This window comes from Magallana gigas, chromosome 8 (assembly GCF_963853765.1).
Source record: "Magallana gigas chromosome 8, xbMagGiga1.1, whole genome shotgun sequence".
Lineage (NCBI taxonomy): Eukaryota > Metazoa > Mollusca > Bivalvia > Ostreida > Ostreidae > Magallana > Magallana gigas.
The window spans coordinates 49209937-49232315 of NC_088860.1; the positions used below are offsets into that span (position 1 = coordinate 49209937).

At 33.8% G+C, this 22379-nt stretch overlaps 2 protein-coding genes and 1 long non-coding RNA gene across 5 annotated transcripts in view; 2 read left to right on the plus strand and 1 right to left on the minus strand.

Annotated features, from left to right (window-relative positions):
- The window catches only part of LOC105340291 (uncharacterized), a 754579-nt gene that overhangs the window by 573781 nt on the left and 158419 nt on the right, over positions 1-22379 (plus strand). The window lies entirely within an intron of this gene.
- Positions 1-22379, plus strand: part of LOC105327281 (uncharacterized) — a 347963-nt gene that overhangs the window by 263852 nt on the left and 61732 nt on the right. The window lies entirely within an intron of this gene.
- LOC136270789 (uncharacterized) lies at positions 10062-21176 on the minus strand. 2 transcript variants are annotated; one of them, XR_010708648.1, is made up of 2 exons: positions 20667-21176; positions 10062-10359 (listed from the first exon to the last, which is right to left on the minus strand). It is a non-coding gene; the product is annotated as an uncharacterized lncRNA (long non-coding RNA). The 2 variants fall into 2 exon arrangements; XR_010708649.1 differs by lacking the exon at positions 10062-10359 and adding an exon at positions 17969-18267.

Consider the following 22379-nt stretch of genomic DNA (forward strand, 5'->3'; position numbering starts at 1 on the left):
TGCTTTGACCTTGACCTATAACTTGAAATTTTTCCAGCTGGCATTTAGCTGTTTCATTGCCCCTAACATATAGGCATTTTTGTTGAATCTGACCAAGATTAAGCATATCCGGGAAATAATCTACTGTCTAAAACTAATTTTATTAAGATCTGCTATGACCTTCACATTGACATGGTTCAAGGTCACTGCACGCCATTAACCAATAAGCTCTGTTTAGGCAAAATATTAGCCAATTAGGGGCTAAAAGGAGAGTATATATATGCTCTTAAAATATGGATTTTTGTGTGATCTGATATGACCTTGACACTTGATCTACAAATATCATTCGAGGTCATTGCATATCCTTTGATCAAAGGCATCATGTGGGTGAAGTATGAGCCTGATTGGAGCAAAGGGAGAGAAGATGTACTCCAGACAAGGATTTTTTAAATATAATTCTGCTATGACCTTCACAGTTTACCTTGAAAATAGGTTCAAGGTCACTACACACCCTTTACTCAAAAGCTCTGCTTATGTGAAGTCTGAGCCCTATAGGGGTTAGTAGAAAGTATATATGCTCTGAAAAAAGGATTTTTGCATGATCCGATATGATATTTCACCCTTTACCTAGAAATTTCATGCAAGGTCACTGCACATCGATTAACGATAAAGACAGTCTGTGAGTATTAGCCAGATTGGACCAAAGGGAGAGAAGATATGCCCCAGACAAGGATGTTATATATGTAATTCTACTATGACCTTAACCTTATACCTAACAACATGGTTCAAGGTCACAGCACATCCTTAACCCAAAGGAACCCTGTGGATGAGGTATGAGCCAGATTGGGCCAAGGGGAGAGAAGCTATGCTCCGGTCAAGCGATCTCGGATGGACAGACGGACAAACTGATCACTAGAAGCCCACACAAACTTGCTTTCTATCTAATTTGAAATAGTATCCATGCTATCTGCCCATGGTGAATAGTCATCAAAACCATCATCAGCAGAATTTGATTTCCCTCCTTTTTAAACTCGGAACACCTCTGACCTAATTAGATCACCGCATTAAATACAAAGTTTGATAACTCTAATTTGTTTATCATCAAGAAATTCTGCATCGCTGACAAATAAAGTTTTTTTCGGTACAATAATATACCAATTAACTGACTATCTGGACAATAGCAAGTTTATTGTCCCACCCCTCATCAACTATTTCCCTTGGCTTTGCCTCATGAAATAGTTGCTGTCTTGGGGGACAATAAACTTGCTATTGTCCTCATACCCAGTACATACTAAATAGGCATATAATATCCCATCCACCTCCATTTCATGTTATATAACCTCCAGTTTGTAACCTTCAATTTCACTGTGTAAAGGCAACACAACAGTCAAAGCCGCAAGTTTCACAATTTATTACTGCTTCTCATGTACTTAAAATTTGGGGCCTTAATATTGCTTAGGCCTAAAAAAAAAAAGTTGTGGGTTTCGGGTAACCCGACCTAACCTACAAAAATGGCCCCGATCCTACCATTTTTAGATGCCTGATTTTATCCGACTGTGAATTTCATCTTATTTCCAATAAAAAATACGTTTTTAAATATGAAACAAACAAACATTCTTAGGATTCAGGCCAAAAAAAAATAGATAAAATAAAAAAAAATCCCCACCTACCTAACCTAATTTTTTCATCAGTGTTACCCTAAACACACTATTTTTTTTTTAGGCCTTACCAATTCCAACAAGAGACATCCCATTAACTATTGATAAACATTAAAATTCATTTCATGAATCTACGCAACACTGGTAAATCTTCACGTACAGTCACTATCAATTTTACAAAAATATTGACGGTTCTTTATCCGAAACTATTCCTTGTACATGTACCTTTAACTGCAATTAGTACACTAACATTTTATGAAAAGACGGTTTGTCTTAGAATAAGAAAGCTAATGCAATTCTGAGAAAAAGAATACTACATATTGCAAATTCCATTGAGGTTTAATAAAAATATGGCCATTTAAGTGAACCCCCCATTTCCAATTTCCATTAATAAACACAGATTTACAGGGTTCTCCATAGTAAAACATCTTTACCTGACCTTTTAGAGGTCAATTGTTGTTCAACCACCTTTGAAAAGAAACCTTATTCAATACAACATGCATCTACATTATATAATCATGATAAAAGCTTCACATCACTTAGAAATATCCTTACATGTATACCCCCCCCCCCCCATCTTTTGATTTTCATAAAAAGTCATGGTTAAAAATGTTTAACCTAATTTTATGAAACTTATGGCAATTTCCTTGAGTCATTTCTCACACATATTTGAAAACAATCATCAATGATTCTAAAATTTGATCCTAATTATTTGTTTATTTTATGATTTACACCATTTTAATTAACAAATAGACAGCTGTCCTGCTTGTGATTTCTTGTTTTTATGAAAAAAAGTAAGCTAACAATCATATTTAGTGAATATCTAATCTATTTTGATTTCTAGTCTCCTTCTAACCATGCTAAAATAGTAAGATACAACCTACAAGTTAGACATCTGCCTTAAATTAAAATAAACTTCAAACACCCAGGTAGCTGGAGACAGAGTTGATTTCCATGAAAAATGTTCAAATTTGACATGTTTTTCTACTTTTTTTCTGCATATATACCTTAGAAAGGTAGAAATAGGTTGTTTCTTGTTCATTTCAAAAGTAATTATCATAGCAGATGTTATTTCAAAGTCAAATGTACATTTACATATCCTACATGTAATCTTAATGCAGACAATTAAATAGAGGGGAGGGGGGGGGGAATTTTTCAATTATGTAAACACATCTAAATATCTTTATGAAATAAAAAATAAAGGAAACATAATTGCATACTTTTATTGAAAAACAAATTTTCACAGCAATTATGAATTTCTTTAAACAACCTTAATTTTGTTTTCATAATTTCTTATCAAACACAAACCACAACATGGCATGATGCTTTCTTCAAGTTCCATTATTGTTCATGCATTATCGGATTTAATTTGAATTACCGGTAAATAGTCTGTAGAACACAAGGAATATGCATGTGGATAGAGGTGACAGGTTAATCTCAGGAGCTGACCCACAAGAATCAACAGGTACCGGTAAAAGCCATGTGGTAACAAGAGGCTGTTTTGAGCTGAAATAAAAAAAAAATAATAATTAGCTCAAAGTACATGTATTTCCTTCTGGTATACCATGTTTTATCAATTCTACCGGTTTTTTTTTTTGCAAATAAATTTGGTGAGGGTTTTGGTTTCTTTTCTTTTAAATTACATTTCTTAAAAACAATAGTATGTGTAATAAGCATAAAACATGTATGAGTAAACTTAATGAAGAATTTTTAATAGATTATTTTTCACAGAATGTGTTACATTACATGTATGTCAATCTTTATAAAACTAGCGTATATTTCGTGCGCCATAAATTGCAAGTTTTTTGTAAAAATCATTTACTTGCATGATAGGTATATATGGTCTAACCAAAATTTTCTTCATAAAGCTACAGCTGTATGTACCACATAATCATATGTTTTGTCACAAGTATACATTTTTAAAAAATACCCAAATTCCAACAGTTGAAGGTAACTCGATGAATTTTTCATTCTCTGATAAGTTCATTGTGTTTTGTGCGTGCATATATTATAAGTCTGCTGCAACAGCAGCCAATCAGCAGTAAGCTGAATCCACTAATAAGAAAGTTTGTGGTTTAGGAGAGGGTAAAATTGTTTATGCATAATGTAGCTGACACTGACTTGAATAGATCTGATATATATGTACAAGATGGGAGAAATAATGACAGAACAGACTGGGATTCGAACCTTGCCCTCTGAATCTCTAGTCAAGTGCTCTACCAACTGAGCTACATGTATCTGGCACCGGTATTCAAACCAGTCTGACCATCACATCCCCCCCCCCCCCTTAAATGATCTTCACCCTCAAAGATCACCCCTTGCTCTTCCCCTGGCAGGAGTTAACCTGTCAGTTCCAGGGGTTGGTTACAACACCAATATTGTATGGGGATGGAACGATCCACCGATGCACCGGTGCATCACGGTATTTATTTTGACGATATTTGGATTGTTACATTTACCATTAATACATTACGATACCTATGCGGACTTTGTTTTATTTTCCAAAAATATCTGAGCTTCATATATCGGCTATTTTTTAGTCTGCGCGCCTAATATGAAAGTACAAAGATGGCGGAAAACCTTGTAAAGTTGTCAAACCTGTAGGAAGCTAAATCTGGAGTGTGGACAACTTTTGGATTACTTGTTAATGAAAAAGTAGTGTATATGAGACTTAAGTAATTTGTAAATTGTGCAACGCTCATTTTAAATATATCAAAATAACTTTGGACATGCGGTAATACATCGACAGATTGAATAAATTTTTAACCCTTATTCATGTTTTCATTTAGTTGCAATGTATCGTGATATGTATCGTATCGCATCTCATGTATAGTGATATGTACCGAATCGGCTAAGTACAGAAACGTCCAAGCCTTAATATTGTAACAGGCTGGGAGAAATAATGAAGGACCAAACCAGGAATTAAACCTGGGCCCCCTGAATCTCTAGTCAGGTGCTCTACCAACTGAACACTGGTATTTAAACCGGTCTGACCGTCACATATATAAAAAGTTATTTTAAACAATGGTGTTCAATAAAAAATAACACTTGCAACCTTCAGTTTTTGTCTGTAATTAATCAATATTGGCATGCGATCAGTTATCGTTGAGTACTATTTTTCATCAGTGCATTGTTACGTCATTTTATCAACACATAAAATTATATACGAAAATATGATGTAACATTGCACCAGCGAGAAATGGTCCTCGACAAGAACTGCTGGCATGCCAGTACTGCCAGTAGTCAGATTAAAAAAAGAGAATATAAATGAAAAATTACATTTTAAACATTAACAAGGACAATTCAAGTACACATCAAAACTGCTAAACAAGAAAAATTATGTGAACTGGTAGAGTGGTACGCATAGTTCTAACTTGTAAACTACATGTACAAGTACATGTACCGGGTACCCGTTGGTCTGCTAAACCTCTCTAATGATACATTGATCGGCATCATAAAAATATTAAAGACTTTTTAGTCATGTTTTAACTCTGAAGTCTGAAGTATACAATTTTATTTACTTGATGTTACATGTATGTCTACAGGGTATTTATGTCTACATTAAGAGTCTTCCGCACAAGAATATGATCAATGACATATGTTTCTAATTAGACCCTGCTTTGAATTTTGAGTTGAAAATTCACAATCTGATTTTTTTTTAAATAGATAAATTCGGTCATCCTTTCCAGTCACCAATGAACCTCGAGCAAGTCTAAACATCCAGTAAACAATGTAAAAAGTACACGTTAGTAAACAAACACCCACACCATAACAAAACATCTAACTCTGTAATTCTTATAAAATTCTTAACCCAGCAGATGTTAAATCATCAAGATATATTTGTAAATTCATACGCGATGGACATGCATATCATAAGGAAATATATGTACAGTACCAACTACATGTATATTTGTATACTGTATGTATGACTTTCGCCACATGTGGATTTTGTCAATAAATTGAATTGTAATTTACACAAAATTCTGGTAAAAAGGAGAAAAAAACAAGTGAAAGGTACAACATTTGGGATTCAATTCTGTTAAAAGGATTTATATTGTCTGGACTAGAAAAATAACATACATCAGTGACAGTGTGCACGTACTTACATGTACATCTATAGACTAAATGTTAACCAGTTAACATGCTGACATTTTAACCACTATAGACAAGAAACTTTAAAAGGAATAAAAAGCCTCACCTTCTTCAGTAACATCCAAATAGATCACACACTTTAATGTCCATCTTTTCCCCTTTATTACTCGTAGCTTATCAACGGCTGATCAATGGAAACATACACATCCGTCGACATGGTCGACAGAAGTGTGGCTGTCAGAATTTCCTCGTAAACGATTCACACGAGAATATATCCCTCCTTATACAAATATGTAGTATTGTTCCCTGTGCATGTTCATATGTTTCACAGTAACTTGAAAATGCATGTGTACACCGAAAAATGCACAACTTATCTTCTGCATTACGCTCTCTCTTTTCTACAATGCCGTTCGTTACTGTTTACATTCGCGGGTCCGCGACAAACATTGCAAACATTTGTTCTGCGTGGCCGATTAGAACGTGTTAAATAAGTAGTTGAATTCATAAATGTATAGCCTAGATGAAAAAAAAATGAAATTGAATCACAACAATTTATCTAAGACGCAACACAATGTAATGCAGTAAATGCCTGGGCCTTAAAACGGCATTTGTTCGCTTGTGTGTCTATGTAGACAAATTAACTCGTTCATGTACGATTCACACATATTTGTTTTATGAAATTTGAAAAAAATAGGGCACAGAACTTTTTAAATTTGACACCAAATGACATTATCTAATATATTAACAATAACTGAATTAATTTTTTTTCATAAAATGATAACGATTTTTGCTATCAGAAAAATACGTGTATGAGCTGCTGACCCCTAATTATAGGGGCCAGCCCTTTTTTCTTAATTTTAAATGAAAGCTCTCGTTATTCTAAACAACTTTTGCTCTATATGTATTAACAAACTATTTTTAGTTTAAAGGTTATTATACAAAGAACAACAAAATTTCAGACCCCCCAAAACCTTATACTTTACCGGCAAATAGCTTAAAAACTAAAAAACATTTTGCCAAACTTTTCATGCCAGCAAAACTATAAAATGTTACCAACAATTCTGCTAAATTTCATGCAACTATCTTTTGTAGTTCCCGAGATCAACTCTGGACAAAAGACCCCCCAATTTTCAATGAAAGGGCAATAACTCATAACCGGAAGTGAATTTTAAAAATTTGAAAAAAACGTCTCGAGATATTAACATTGTCTACATACCCTGAAAGTTTCATAACAATCAGACAACAAATGTACGAGAAATGGCCTACACAAAATTTGCGGATAAAAAAAATAATAATAACTAGAGCAAAGCTCGTTGCAAAGCAACGAGTGGGTTTTCCGCTAATGTCGAAAGTAATGCTAGAAGTACCTCTAAGAAGCAGTGTTCTTAATCTAATGACAAAAGTAACTTAGGTACAAAAAAGATTTTAAAAATCGAATGATTCTTGGTATGACTTAACAAAATCCGAATGGTTTTAAGTACGACTTAACAAATTTGACTTCATTTTAGGTAAAAGTTAACTTTACCTGGAACTAACATCTAATTTCTTAACCCAGAATGCAAAATTAAAATGTCCGTAAAAAATCAATTTTGTTTAAAACATAATTCTGAGCAACATTTCCTCTACACTGCTTTTCAAAGGGTTGACCTTCCGTACTATGTGCTTGTTGCATCATCAATTGTCAGAAACTTATCGATGTATAGTTTACTTAATTTTATTATTCCTCTGTGAATATTTTTATTTAAAATTACTATTGATGGTGAACATTTCAAAGGGCCCCGCTGATGTTATTTTAGAGAATTTTGCTTTGACCTTGACCTATAACTTGAAATTTTTCCAGCTGGCATTTAGCTGTTTCATTGCCCCTAACATATAGGCATTTTTGTTGAATCTGACCAAGATTAAGCATATCCGGGAAATAATCTACTGTCTAAAACTAATTTTATTAAGATCTGCTATGACACTAAGGTCACTACACACCCTTTACTCAAAAGCTCTGCTTATGTGAAGTCTGAGCCCTATAGGGGTTAGTAGAAAGTATATATGCTCTGAAAAAAGGATTTTTGCATGATCCGATATGATATTTCACCCTTTACCTAGAAATTTCATGCAAGGTCACTGCACATCGATTAACGATAGAGACAGTCTGTGAGTATTAGCCAGATTGGACCAAAGGGAGAGAAGATATGCCCCAGACAAGGATGTTATATATGTTATTCTACTATGACCTTAACCTTATACCTAACAACATGGTTCAAGGTCACAGCACATCCTTAACCCAAAGGAACCCTGTGGATGAGGTATGAGCCAGATTGGGCCAAGGGGAGAGAAGCTATGCTCCGGTCAAGCGATCTCGGATGGACAGACGGACAAACTGATCACTAGAAGCCCACACAAACTTGCTTTCTATCTAATTTGAAATAGTATCCATGCTATCTGCCCATGGTGAATAGTCATCAAAACCATTCATCAGCAGAATTTGATTTCCCTCCTTTTTAAACTCGGAACACCTCTGACAAAATTAGATCACCGCATTAAATACAAAGTTTGATAACTCTAATTTGTTTATCATCAAGAAATTCTGCATCGCTGACAAATAAAGTTTTTTTCAGTACAATAATATACCAATTAACTGACTATCTGGACAATAGCAAGTTTATTGTCCCACCCCTCAGCAACTATTTCCCTTGGCTTTGCCTCATAAAATAGTTGCTGTCTTGGGGGACAATAAACTTGCTATTGTCCTCATACCCAGTACATACTAAATAGGCATATAATATCCCATCCACCTCCATTTCATGTTATATAACCTCCAGTTTGTAACCTTCAATTTCACTGTGTAAAGGCAACACAACAGTCAAAGCCGCAAGTTTCACAATTTATTACTGCTTCTCATGTACTTAAAATTAGGGGCCTTAATATTGCTTAGGCCTAAAAAAAAAAAGTTGTGGGTTTCGGGTAACCTGACCTAACCTACAAAAATGGCCCGATCCTACCATTTTTAGATGCCTGATTTTATCCGACTGTGAATTTCATCTTATTTCCAATAAAAAATACGTTTTTAAATATGAAACAAACAAACATTCTTAGGATTCAGGCCAAAAAAAATAGATAAAATAAAAAAAAATCCCCACCTACCTAACCTAATTTTTTCATCAGTGTTACCCTAAACACACTATTTTTTTTTTAGGCCTTACCAATTCCAACAAGAGACATCCCATTAACTATTGATAAACATTAAAATTCATTTCATGAATCTACGCAACACTGGTAAATCTTCACGTACAGTCACTATCAATTTTACAAAAATATTGACGGTTCTTTATCTGAAACTATTCCTTGTACATGTACCTTTAACTGCAATTAGTACACTAACATTTTATGAAAAGACGGTTTGTCTTAGAATAAGAAAGCTAATGCAATTCTGAGAAAAAGAATACTACATATTGCAAATTCCATTGAGGTTTAATAAAAATATGGCCATTTAAGTGAACCCCCCATTTCCAATTTCCATTAATAAACACAGATTTACAGGGTTCTCCATGGTAAAACATCTTTACCTGACCTTTTAGAGGTCAATTGTTGTTCAACCACCTTTGAAAAGAAACCTTATTCAATACAACATGCATCTACATTATATAATCATGATAAAAGCTTCACATCACTTAGAAATATCCTTACATGTATACCCCCCCCCCCATCTTTTGATTTTCATAAAAAGTCATGGTTAAAAATGTTTAACCTAATTTTATGAAACTTATGGCAATTTCCTTGAGTCATTTCTCACACATATTTGAAAACAATCATCAATGATTCTAAAATTTGATCCTAATTATTTGTTTATTTTATGATTTACACCATTTTAATTAACAAATAGACAGCTGTCCTGCTTGTGATTTCTTGTTTTTATGAAAAAAAGTAAGCTAACAATCATATTTAGTGAATATCTAATCTATTTTGATTTCTAGTCTCCTCCTAACCATGCTAAAATAGTAAGATACAACCTACAAGTTAGACATCTGCCTTAAATTAAAATAAACTTCAAACACCCAGGTAGCTGGAGACAGAGTTGATTTCCATGAAAAATGTTCAAATTTGACATGTTTTTCTACTTTTTTTCTGCATATATACCTTAGAAAGGTAGAAATAGGTTGTTTCTTGTTCATTTCAAAAGTAATTATCATAGCAGATGTTATTTCAAAGTCAAATGTACATTTACATATCCTACATGTAATCTTAATGCAGACAATTAAATAGAGGGGAGGGGGGGGGGGGATTTTTCAATTATGTAAACACATCTAAATATCTTTATGAAATAAAAAAAAAGGAAACATAATTGCATACTTTTATTGAAAAACAAATTTTCACAGCAATTATGAATTTCTTTAAACAGCCTTAATTTTGTTTTCATAATTTCTTATCAAACACAAACCACAACATGGCATGATGCTTTCTTCAAGTTCCATTATTGTTCATGCATTATCGGATTTAATTTGAATTACCGGTAAATAGTCTGTAGAACACAAGGAATATGCATGTGGATAGAGGTGACAGGTTAATCTCAGGAGCTGACCCACAAGAATCAACAGGTACCGGTAAAAGCCATGTGGTAACAAGAGGCTGTTTTGAGCTGAAATAAAAAAAAAATAATAATTAGCTCAAAGTACATGTATTTCCTTCTGGTATACCATGTTTTATCAATTCTACCGGTTTTTTTTTTTGCAAATAAATTTGGCGAGGGTTTTGGTTTCTTTTCTTTTAAATTACATTTTTTAAAAACAATACTATGTGTAATAAGCATAAAACATGTATGAGTAAACTTAATGAAGAATTTTTAATAGATTATTTTTCACAGAATGTGTTACATTACATGTATGTCAATCTTTATAAAAGTAGCGTATATTTCGTGCGCCATAAATTGCAAGTTTTTTGTAAATATCATTTACTTGCATGATAGGTATATATGGTCTAACCAAAATTTTCTTCATAAAGCTACAGCTGTATGTACCACATAATCATATGTTTTGTCACAAGTATACATTTTTTAAAAATACCCAAATTCCAACAGTTGAAAGTAACTCGATGAATTTTTCATTCTCTGATAAGTTCATTGTGTTTTGTGCTTGCATATATTATAAGTCTGCTGCAACAGCAGCCAATCAGCAGTAAGCTGAATCCACTAATAAGAAAGTTTGTGGTTTAGGAGCGGGTAAAATTGTTTATGCATAATGTAGCTGACACTGACTTGAATAGATCTGATATATATGTACAAGATGGGAGAAATAATGACAGAACAGACTGGGATTCGAACCTTGCCCTCTGAATCTCTAGTCAAGTGCTCTACCAACTGAGCTACATGTATCTGGCACCGGTATTCAAACCAGTCTGACCATCACATCCCCCCCCCCCCCCCCTTAAATGATCTTCACCCTCAAAGATCACCCCTGGCTCTTCCCCTGGCAGGAGTTAACCTGTCAGTTCCAGGGGTTGGTAACAACACCAATATTGTATGGGGATGGAACGATCCACCGATGCACCGGTGCATCACGGTATTTATTTTGACGATATTTGGATTGTTACATTTACCATTAATACATTACGATACCTATGCGGACTTTGTTTTATTTTCCAAAAATATCTGAGCTTCATATATCGGCTATTTTTTAGTCTGCGCGCCTAATATGAAAGTACAAAGATGGCGGAAAACCTCGTAAAGTTGTCAAACCTGTAGGAAGCTAAATCTGGAGTGTGGACAACTTTTGGATTACTTGTTAATGAAAAAGTAGTGTATATGAGACTTAAGTAATTTGTAAATTGTGCAACGCTCATTTTAAATATATCAAAATAACTTTGGACATGCGGTAATACATCGACAGATTGAATAAATTTTTAACCCTTATTCATGTTTTCATTTAGTTGCAATGTATCGTGATATGTATCGTATCGCATCTCATGTATAGAGATATGTACCGAATCGGCTAAGTACAGAAACGTCCAAGCCTTAATATTGTAACAGGATGGGAGAACTAATGAAGGACCAAACCAGGAATTAAACCTGGGCCCCCTGAATCTCTAGTCAGGTGCTCTACCAACTGAACACTGGTATTTAAACCGGTCTGACCGTCACATATATAAAAAGTTATTTTAAACAATGGTGTTCAATAAAAAATAACACTTGCAACCTTCAGTTTTTGTCTGTAATTAATCAATATTGGCATGCGATCAGTTATCGTTGAGTACTATTTTTCATCAGTGCATTGTTACGTCATTTTATCAACACATAAAATTATATACGAAAATATGATGTAACATTGCACCAGCGAGAAATGGTCCTCGACAAGAACTGCTGGCATGCCAGTACTGCCAGTAGTCAGATTAAAAAAAGAGAATATAAATGAAAAATTACATTTTAAACATTAACAAGGACAATTCAAGTACACATCAAAACTGCTAAACAAGAAAAATTATGTGAACTGGTAGAGTGGTACGCATAGTTCTAACTTGTAAACTACATGTACAAGTACATGTACCGGGTACCCGTTGGTCTGCTAAACCTCTCTAATGATACATTGATCGGCATCATAAAAATATTAAAGACTTTTTAGTCATGTTTTAACTCTGAAGTCTGAAGTATACAATTTTATTTACTTGATGTTACATGTATGTCTACAGGGTATTTATGTCTACATTTGGAGTCTTCCGCACAAGAATATGATCAATGACATATGTTTCTAATTAGACCCTGCTTTGAATTTTGAGTTGAAAATTCACAATCTGATTTTTTTTTAAATAGATAAATTCGGTCATCCTTTCCAGTCACCAATGAACCTCGAGCAAGTCTAAACATCCAGTAAACAATGTAAAAAGTACACGTTAGTAAACAAACACCCACACCATAACAAAACATCTAACTCTGTAATTCTTATAAAATTCTTAACCCAGCAGATGTTAAATCATCAAGATATATTTGTAAATTCATACGCGATGGACATATCATAAGAAAATCTATGTACAGTACCAACTACATGTATATTTGTATACTGTATGTATGACTTTCGCCACATGTGGATTTTGTCAATAAATTGAATTGTAATTTACACAAAATTCTGGTAAAAAGGAGAAAAAAACAAGTGAAAGGTACAACATTTGGGATTCAACTCTGTTAAAAGGATTTATATTGTCTGGACTAGAAAAATAACATACATCAGTGACAGTGTGCACGTACTTACATGTACATCTATAGACTAAATGTTAACCAGTTAACATGCTGACATTTTAACCACTATAGACAAGAAACTTTAAAAGGAATAAAAAGCCTCACCTTCTTCAGGAACATCCAAATAGATCACACACTTTAATGTCCATCTTTTCCCCTTTATTACTCGTAGCTTATCAACGGCTGATCAATGGAAACATACACATCCGTCGACATGGTCGACAGAAGTGTGGCTGTCAGAATTTCCTCGTAAACGATTCACACGAGAATATATCCCTCCTTATACAAATATGTAGTATTGTTCCCTGTGCATGTTCATATGTTTCACAGTAACTTGAAAATGCATGTGTACACCGAAAAATGCACAACTTATCTTCTGCATTACGCTCTCTCTTTTCTACAATACAATGCCGTTCGTTACTGTTTACATTCGCGGGTCCGCGACAAACATTGCAAACATTTGTTCTGCGTGGCCGATTAGAACGTGTTAAATAAGTAGTTGAATTCATAAATGATATAGCCTAGATGAAAAAAAAATGAAATTGAATCACAACAATTTATCTAAGACGCAACACAATGTAATGCAGTAAATGCCTGGGCCTTAAAACGGCATTTGTTCGCTTGTGTGTCTATGTAGACAAATTAACTCGTTCATGTACGATTCTCACATATTTGTTTTATGAAATTTGAAAAAAATAGGGCACAGAACTTTTTAAATTTGACACCAAATGACATTATCTAATATATTAACAATAACTGAATTAATTTTTTTTCATAAAATGATAACGATTTTTGCTATCAGAAAAATACGTGTATGAGCTGCTGACCCCTAATTATAGGGGCCAGCCCTTTTTTCTTAATTTTAAATGAAAGCTCTCGTTATTCTAAACAACTTTTGCTCTATATGTATTAACAAAATATTTTTAGTTTCAAGGTTATTATACAAAGAACAAAAAAATTTCAGACCCCCCCAAAACCTTATACTTAACCGGCAAATAGCTTAAAAACTAAAAAACATTTTGCCAAACTTTTCATGCCAGCAAAACTATAAAATGTTACCAACAATTCTGCTAAATTTCATGCAACTATCTTTTGTAGTTCCCGAGATCAACTCTGGACAAAAGACCCCCCAATTTTCAATTAAAGGGCAATAACTCATAACCGGAAGTGAATTTTAAAAATTTGAAAAAAACGTCTCGAGATATTAACATTGTCTACATACCCTGAAAGTTTCATAACAATCAGACAACAAATGTACGAGAAATGGCCTACACAAAATTTGCGGATAAAAAAAAATAATAATAACTAGAGCAAAGCTCGTTGCAAAGCAACGAGTGGGTTTTCCGCTAATGTCGAAAGCAACGCTAGAAGTACGTCTAAGAAGCAGAGTTCTTATTAAATCTAGTAACAAAGAGACCTAAGTACAAAAAGATAAAAAAAAATCGAATGATTCTTGGTACAACTTAACATGATGCGAATGTTTTTAAGTACGACTTAACCAAAAACCCTTAACCATTTCAAGAACGACTTAACAAAAAAAAAACCAGTGTGCTTAAGTACGACTTAACAAATTTGACTTCATTTTAGGTACAAGTTTACTTTACCTTGAACTAACATCTTTTTTCTTAACCCAGAATGCAAAATTAAAATTTATGTAAAAAATCAATTTTGTTTAAAACATAATTCTGGGCAACTTTTCCTCTTCACTGCTTTTCAAAAGGTTGACCTTTCGTACTGTGTGCTCGTTGCGTCATTAATTGTCAGAAACTTATCGATGTTAAGTTTATTTTACTGTACTTCTGTGAATATTTTCTATGTAAAATTACTATGAACCAGACAACATTGAAATGGTGAACATTTCAAAGGGCCCCGCTTATGTTATTTCAGATAATTCTGCTTTGACCTTGACCTATAACTTGAAATTTTTCCAGCTGGCATAGAACTTTTAATTCAATTTCATTCCCCCTAACATACATGCATTTTTGTTCAATCTGACCAAGATTAAGCATATTTGGAAAATAATCTACTATTTAAAACTAATTTTAAAAAGATCTGCTATGACCTTCACATTGACAGACTTGGTTCAAGGTCACTGCACGCCATTAACCAATAAACTCTGTAAAGGTAAAATATTAGCCAAATAGGGGCTAAAAGGAGAGTATATCTATGCTCTTAAAATATGGATTTTTGTGTGATCTGATATGACCTTGACTCTTCATCTACAAATATCATTCGAGGTCATTGCATATATTTTGAACAAAGGCATCATGTGGGTAAAGTATGAGGCTGAATGGAGCAAAGGGAGAGAAGATATACTCCGGACAAGGATTTTTAAAAATATAATTCTGATATGACCTTCACAGTTTCTTTTCACTGAAAATAGGTTTAAGGTCACTACACACCCTTTCACCCTTTACTCAAAAGCTCTGCTTATGTGAAGTCTGAGCCAAATAGGGGTTAGTAGAAATTATATATGCTCTCAAAAAAGGATTTTTGCATGATCCGATATGATCTTCACCTGTTACCTAGAAATTTCATGCAAGGTCACTGCACATCGTTTAACCATAGAGACACTCTGCGAGTATTAGCCAGATTGGACCAAAGGGAAAAAAGATATGCCCCAGACAAGGATTTTATATATATAATTCTGCTATGACCTTAACCTTATACCTAAAAACATGGTTCAAGGTCACTGCACATCCTTCAACCAAAGGAACCCTGTGGATGAGGTATGAGCCAGATTGGGCCAAGGGGAGAGAAGCTATGCTCCTGTCAAGCCATCTCGGATGGACAGACCGACAAATTGATCACTAGAAGGCGCCCGCATAAACATGCCTTTTTATCTAAAATAGTATCCATGCTATCTGCCCATGGTGAATACTGTAAATTCCTTATTTTACGCGAGTTCTTAATTCCGCGATTCAACCGTTTTCCATCAAATGGCGAGTAGAAAAAATCGCGAATGCCGAATTTTTATCATAGTTTCTTGAATAAACATATGTCCGAAAAATATAAGCGAGATCATAAAATTCGCGAGACGTGCTTCTCGCGATTTTACGCAGATATTAATTCCTCGCGTTTAATTAGGAATCTACAGTAGTCATCAAAACCATTCATTAGCAGAATTTGATTTCCCTCCTTTTTAAGGTGGTATGGGACATCTGTCGATATTAATGTGGATTAAAGTACTATATAATTGAAAACTTTTCACCGGTTTAGAATTTTCAAATTTTACAATATTTAACCAAAAAATAGCTTTTAAAAATATTTGAAAAGGTAAAAATTGTAAAAACCCCAGCGGGATTCGAACTCATGACTTACAGGTTCCTAGTAAACCCTCTAACCCACTGTGCTAAGGAGTTAGGTGACCATTTTTGAGAAGAAACTACATGTACTTATATATTTACACTTTATTTTATTGTTTATTTCGATAAACAATACGTCACAACATGGAAGTGTCCCATATCACCTTAAACTCGGAACACCTCTGACCTAATAAGATCGCCGCATTAAATACAAAGTTTGATTTAACTCTAATTTGTTTATCATCAAGAAATTCTGCATCGCTGACAAATAAAGTTTTCTTCTGTATAATGAAATACCAATTAACTGACTATTCGGACAATAGCAAGTTTATTGTCCCATTCAACAGCTACTATTTCCCTTGGCTTTGCCTCATTAAATATTTGCTGTCTTGGGGGACAATAAACTTGCTATTGTCCTCATACCCAGTAAATACTAAATAGGCATATAATATCCCATCCACCTACATTTCATGTTATATAACCTCCCGTTTGTGACCTTCAATTTCAATGTAAAGTCAACATATCTGTCATAGCCGCAAGTTTCACAATTTATTTCTGCTTCTCATGTACTTAAAATTAGGGGCCTTAATATTGCTTACCAATTCCAACAAGAGACATCCCTCTAACTATTGGTAATCATTAAAATTCATTTCATGAATCTACGCAACAATGATAAACCTTCAAGTACAGTCACTCTCAATTTTACAAAAATATTGACGGTACTTTATCCGAAACTGTTCCTTGTATCTTTAACTTAGTACACTAACATTTTTATGAAAAGACGGTTTGTCTTAGAATAAGAAAGCTAATGCAATTCTGAGAAAAAGAATACCACATATTGCCAACTCCATTGAGGTTTAATAAAAATATGGCCATTTAAGTGAACCCACCATTTCCAATTTCCTTTAGTAAACACAGATTTACAGGGTTCTCCATAGTAAAACATCTTTATCTGACCTTTTAGAGGTCAACTTTTGTTCAACCACCTTTAAAAAGAAACCTTATTCAATACAACATATGCCTACATGATATAATCATGATAAAAGCTTCACATCACTTAGAAATACCCTTACATGTATACCCCCCACCCCCCAATCTTTTGATTTTCATAAAAAGTCATGGTTTGAAATGTTTTACCTAATTTTATGAAACATGTGGCAATTTCCTTGAGTCATTTCTTATACATATTTGAAAACAATCATCAATGATTCTAAAATTTGATCTTTATTTGTTTATTGTATGATTTGTACCATTTTAATTAACAAATAGACAGCTGTCCTGCTTGTGATTTCTTGTTTTCATGAAAAAAGTAAGCTAACAATCATATTTAGTGAATATCTAATCTATTCTGATTTCTAGTCTTCTTCTAACCATGCTAAAACAGTAAGTTACAACCTACAAGTTAGACATCGATCTGCCTTAAATTAGAATTAAATTCAAACACACCCAGGTAGCTGGAGACAGAGTTGATTTCAATGAAAAATGTTCAAATTTGACATGTTTTTCTACTTTTTTATGCATATATACCTTAGAAAGGTAGAAATAGGTTGTTTCTTGTTCATTTCAAAAGTAATTATCATAGCAGATGTTATTTCAAAGTCAAATGTACATTTACATATCCTACATGTAATCTTAATGCAGACAATTAAATAGAGGGGGGGGGGTTTCAATTATGTAAACACATCTAAATATCTTTATGAAATAAAAAATAAAGGAAACATAATTGTATACTTTTATTGAAAAACAAATTTTCACAGCAATTATGAATTTCTTTAAACAGCCTTAATTTTGTTTTCATAATTTCTTATCAAACACAAACCACAACATGGCATGATGCTTTCTTCAAGTTCCATTATTGTTCATGCATTATCGGATTTAATTTGAATTACCAGTAAATAGTCTGTAGAACACAAGGAATATGCATGTGGATAGAGGTGACAGGTTAATCTCAGGAGCTGACCCACAAGAATCAACAGGTACCGGTAAAAGCCATGTGGTAACAAGAGTCTGTTTTGAGCTGAAATAAATAAAAAAAATAATTAGCTGTGTTTACATACATGTACTAGTAATAGCTGTGTTTACATTAACATATGCATAGTATTTCTGTAAAAAATACACTGACCATGCAGTGTAATAAGTATGACATATCCCAATACATGACATAACATTTAGGCAGTACAAGATCAAAAATTTGCATATCAAGTCATAATATAATATTAAAAAATTTTCATAGGTATAAACACTTATCAAACTGAGAAAGAGAGAGAGTTTGAGAGAGAGAGAGTTTATTACCATACTTGTAGTGCAACAGTCAATATTTCAATTCGTAAATTACAAACAAATATTACCCACCGAACAGCGTCAAAGTACATGTACTGGTATTAGCTTCTGGTATACCATTTTTTATCAATTCTACTGTGTATTTTTTGTTTGCAAATAAATTTAGCGAGGGTTTTTGTTTATTTTCTTATAAATTACATGTTTTAAAAACAATACTACGTGTAATAAGCATAAAACATGTATGAGTAAACTTAATGAAGAATTTTTAATAGATTATTTTTCAAAGAATGTGGTACATTACATGTATGTCAATCTTTATAAAACTATAGCGTATATTTCGTGCGCCATAAATTGCAAGTTTTTTGTAAATATCATTTACTTGCATGATAGGTATATATGGTCTAACCAAAATTTTCTTCATAAAGCTACAGCTGTATGTACCACATATATGTTTTGTCACAAGTATACATTTTAAAAAAAAATACCCAAATTCAAACAGTTTAAATAAACTCAACTCATTCACTGATAAGTTCATGCGCGGATCTAGAGGGGGGGTCAGGGGGGGTCCCGACCCCCCCTGGAAAATGAAAATTTATTAAATTTACATAGTAAAATTATCGCGAAAATATGCCTCGGACCCCCCCTGGCAAACACAATTATCCTTCGGACCCCCCCTGGAAAAAATTTCTGGATCCGCGCATGAAGTTCATTGTGTTTTGTGCGTGCATATCTTATTTGTCTGCTGCAACAGCAGCCAATCAGCGGTAAGCTGAATCCACAAAAAGAAAGTTTGTGTTTTAGGAGCGGGTAAATTGTTTATGCGACACTGTCAAGAAAACCACACCAAATAATAACAAGAAACATAAATATTCACTTAAATGTATTCTGTTGTAAAGTAAAGGTTTTTAACACTTATTGCATCTTGCAAAACATGTGATGACCTTAATCATCTGTCATATATCTGATATACATGTATATGTAAAAGATGGGAGAAATAACGACGGAACAAAGTGGGATTCGAACCTGGCCCTCTGAATCTCTAGTCAAGTGCTCTACCAACTGCATATGAGCTACATGTATCTGGCACCGGTATTCAAACCAGTCTGACCGTCACATTCCTCCCCCTTAAATGATCTTCACCCTCGAAGATCATCCCTGGCAGGATCGAGTTAACCTGTTAGTTCCAGGGGTTGGTCACAACACCAATATTGTAACAGGATGGGAGAAATAATGAAGGGATTTGAACCTGGGCCCCCTGAATCTCTAGTCAGGTGCTCTACCAACTGAGCTATCTGGCACTGGTATTATTTTAAACAATGTTGTTCAATTAAAAATAACACTCGCAACCTTCAGTGTTTGTCTGTAATTAATCAATATTGGCGTGCGATCAGTTCTCGCCGAGTACCATTTCTCACCAGTGCATTGTTACGTCATTTTATCAACACATAAAATTATATACGAAAATATGATGTAACAGTGCACCAGCGAGAAATGGTCCTCGGCGAGAACTGCTCGCACGCCAGTACTGCCAGTAGTCAGATTAAAAAAAGAGAATAAAAAATTACATTTAAAACATTAACAAGGACAATTTAAGTACACATCATAACTGCTAAACAAGAAAAATTATGTGAACTGGTAGAATGGTAGGCATAGTTCTAACTTGTAACCTACATGTACAAGTACATGTACCGGGTACCCTTTGGTCTGCTAAACCTCTTTAATGATACAATGATCGGCATCATAAAGATATTAAAGTCATGTTTTAACTCTGAAGTCTGAAGTATACAATTTTATTTACTTGAAGTTATGTCTACAGGGTATTCATGACTACATTTGGAGCCCTCTGCACAAGAATATATGGTATGTTTCTAATTAGACCCTGCTTTGAATTTTGAGTTGAAAATTTACAATCTGTTATTTTTTTAAATAGATAAATTCAGTTACCCTTTCCAGTCCCCCATGAACCTCGAGCGAGTCTAAACACCCATGAAACATGTAAAAATTACACGTTAGTAAACAAACACCCACACCATTAAAAAAACATCTAACAGTGTGCACGTACTTACATGTACATCTATACTATATACTAAATTTTAACCAGTTAACAAGAAACTTTAAAAGGAGTAAAAGCCTCACCTTCTTCAGTAACATCCACATAAATCACACACTTTAATGTCCATCTTTTCTCCTTTATTACTCGTAGCTTATCAACGGCTGATCGTCGACAGAAGTGTGGCTGTCAGAATTTCCTCGTAAACGATTCACACGAGAAAAATATCCTCCTTAAACAAATATGTAGTATTGTTCCCTGTGCATGTTCATATGTTTCACAGCAAATTGAAAATGCATGTGTACACCGAAAGAATACACAACTTCTCTTCTGCATTACGGCTCTCTCTTTTCTACAATGCCATTCGTTACTGTTTACAGTCGACGCGCGCGCGCGGGGGTCACAAACAGGGGCGCCCCGACAAATAGTTGCACATAGAACGTTTAAATAATGTGTGTTCATTGAATTCATAAATGATATAGATGAAAAAAAATGAAATTGAATCACAACAATTTATCTAAGACGCAACACAACGTAATGCAGTAAATGCCTGGGCCTTAATGTGGCATTTGTTCGCTTGTGTGTCTATGTAGACATATTAGAGAGGTTGAGATTTCAAACGTGTACGGGTACGTGTACGTGAACTAGGGGAATCACCTAAATTCTTCGCGTATTACGTCATCAGTTTTTGTGACGACATGGTTTCTACACGTTCTCTAAACTTGTAGAGTGTCGTCTACACGTAAGTACAAACGTGTAGCTTTTTACAACAAATTAAACCTTATTGATGAGTGAGTGTATTCCTTTGATACGTTATATAGATTTTTAAACTTCATTGCATGAAAATTGATAAGAAATTTACCATTTATTTGGAATTAACTAAATAAATTCATGTCACAAAACTGCGTCGATTTACGTACACATTTATATCCTACAAGTTAAGAAATCTCAACTGATAAATTACAAAAACGTGTACGCGTACGTGTAGTTTTAACACACGTACGCGTACCCGTACACGTTTAAAATCTCAACCTCTCTATTAACTCGTTCATGTACGATTCTCACATATTTGTTTTATGAAATTTGAAAAAAAATATAGCACAGAACTTGTTTAATTTGATACCAAATGACATTTTTTAATATATTAACAATAACTGAATTAATTTTTTTTCATAAAATGATAACGATTTTTGCTATCAGAAAAATACGTGTATGAGCTGCTGACCCCTAATTATAGGGGCCAGCCCTTTTTTCTTAATTTTAAATGAAAGCTCTCGTTATTCTAAACAACTTTTGTTCTATACGTATTAACAAAATATTTTTAGTTTAAAGGTTATAATACAAAAAGCAACAAAATTTCAGCCCCGAAAAAATCTTAAACTTTGGCGACAAATAGCTCAAAAACTAACAAAGAAATTACCAAAATTTTCATGCCAGCAAAATTATAAAATGTTACCGACAATTTCGCCAAATTTCATGCATCTATCATCTGTAGTTCCCGAGATCAACTCTGGACAAAAGACCCCCCAATTTTCAATTAAAGGGCAATAACTCATAACCGGAAGTGAATTTTAAAAATTTGAAAAAAACGTCTAGAGATATTAATATCATCTACATACCCTGAAAGTTTCATAGCAATCAGCCAAAAAATGTTCGAGAAATCTCGTGCACAAAATTTGCGGGAAAAAAAAAAAAATAATAATAAGAAACAGTAGAATAACAGAAGGGTTTTCCGTTGAAAAACGGAAAACCCTAATAAGAAACAGTAGAATAACAGAAGGGTTTTCCGTTGAAAAACG